The sequence below is a fragment of the Arachis hypogaea genome, chromosome 18, assembly GCF_003086295.3.
Source record: "Arachis hypogaea cultivar Tifrunner chromosome 18, arahy.Tifrunner.gnm2.J5K5, whole genome shotgun sequence".
Lineage (NCBI taxonomy): Eukaryota > Viridiplantae > Streptophyta > Magnoliopsida > Fabales > Fabaceae > Arachis > Arachis hypogaea.
In genome coordinates this window covers 59,163,221-59,164,140 of record NC_092053.1, presented here as the reverse complement: position 1 = coordinate 59,164,140, position 920 = coordinate 59,163,221, and the positions used below count along the sequence as shown (strand labels likewise).

Here is a 920-nt window from a genome sequence, read left to right as displayed (position 1 = left end):
CGGATGGAAACAATGCTATTCCCGAGAGGAGGGTTCTTGGTTCATACATAAACCCAACATCTGGGAATTGTGGTAGCAGCATTCAGAAACCACCCATTCAGGCCAACAATTTTGAGCTCAAACCACAGCTAATATCACTTGTGGAGAATCATTGTTCATTTGGTGGGAGTGCTAATGAAGACCCAAACCAACATCTCACAAAATTCCTGAGAATTTGCGACACTGTGAAGTCTAATGGAGTCCAGGAAGATGCCTATAAACTGCTTTTGTTCCCATTTTCACTTAGGGACAAGGCAGCTAAGTGGTTGGAATCATTCCCAAGGGGGAGCCTAACAACCTGGGATGAGGTGGAAAGCAAGTTTCTGGCACGTTTCTACCCCCCACAAAAGGTCAATAGGCTTCGATCTGAGGTTCAGACGTTTAGACAACAAGATGGTGAAACTCTCTACGAGGCATGGGAGAGATTCAAGGATTTGACAAGGAAATGCCCACCAGACATGTTCCATGACTGGGTGCAATTGCATATTTTCTATGATGGACTTTCTTATGAATCAAGGAAGGCTGTAGACCATTCATCAGGAGGTTCATTGAACAGGAAAAAGACTGTGGAAGAAGCCATTGAAGTGATCGAGACAGTGGCTGAGAATGAGTACTACTATGCTTCCGAGAGACACAACACTAAGGGAGTCATGGAGCTGAACCATGTTGATATAATTTTAGCCCAAAACAAGGTGTTTGCCAAGCAACTAGCAGAGCTCACCAGGAAATTAGAAACAAAGCAAGTGGCTGCAATACACACACAAGATCAAGAGGAAGTAAGCACTGAAGGAGGTGATTGGGAAGAGGCCAACTATGTGGGAAACCAACAAAGGCAATCATATGATCCACATTCCAACACTTACAATCCAGGATGGAAAAAC

The 920-nt window shown here is 44.1% G+C and overlaps 1 non-coding gene across 1 annotated transcript; it reads right to left on the bottom strand.

Annotated features, from left to right (window-relative positions):
* Positions 1-395: 395 nt before the first annotated feature.
* Positions 396-499, bottom strand: LOC112774691 (small nucleolar RNA R71). Its single transcript, XR_003189161.1, has one exon. It is a non-coding gene; the product is annotated as a small nucleolar RNA R71 (small nucleolar RNA).
* Positions 500-920: the final 421 nt, after the last annotated feature.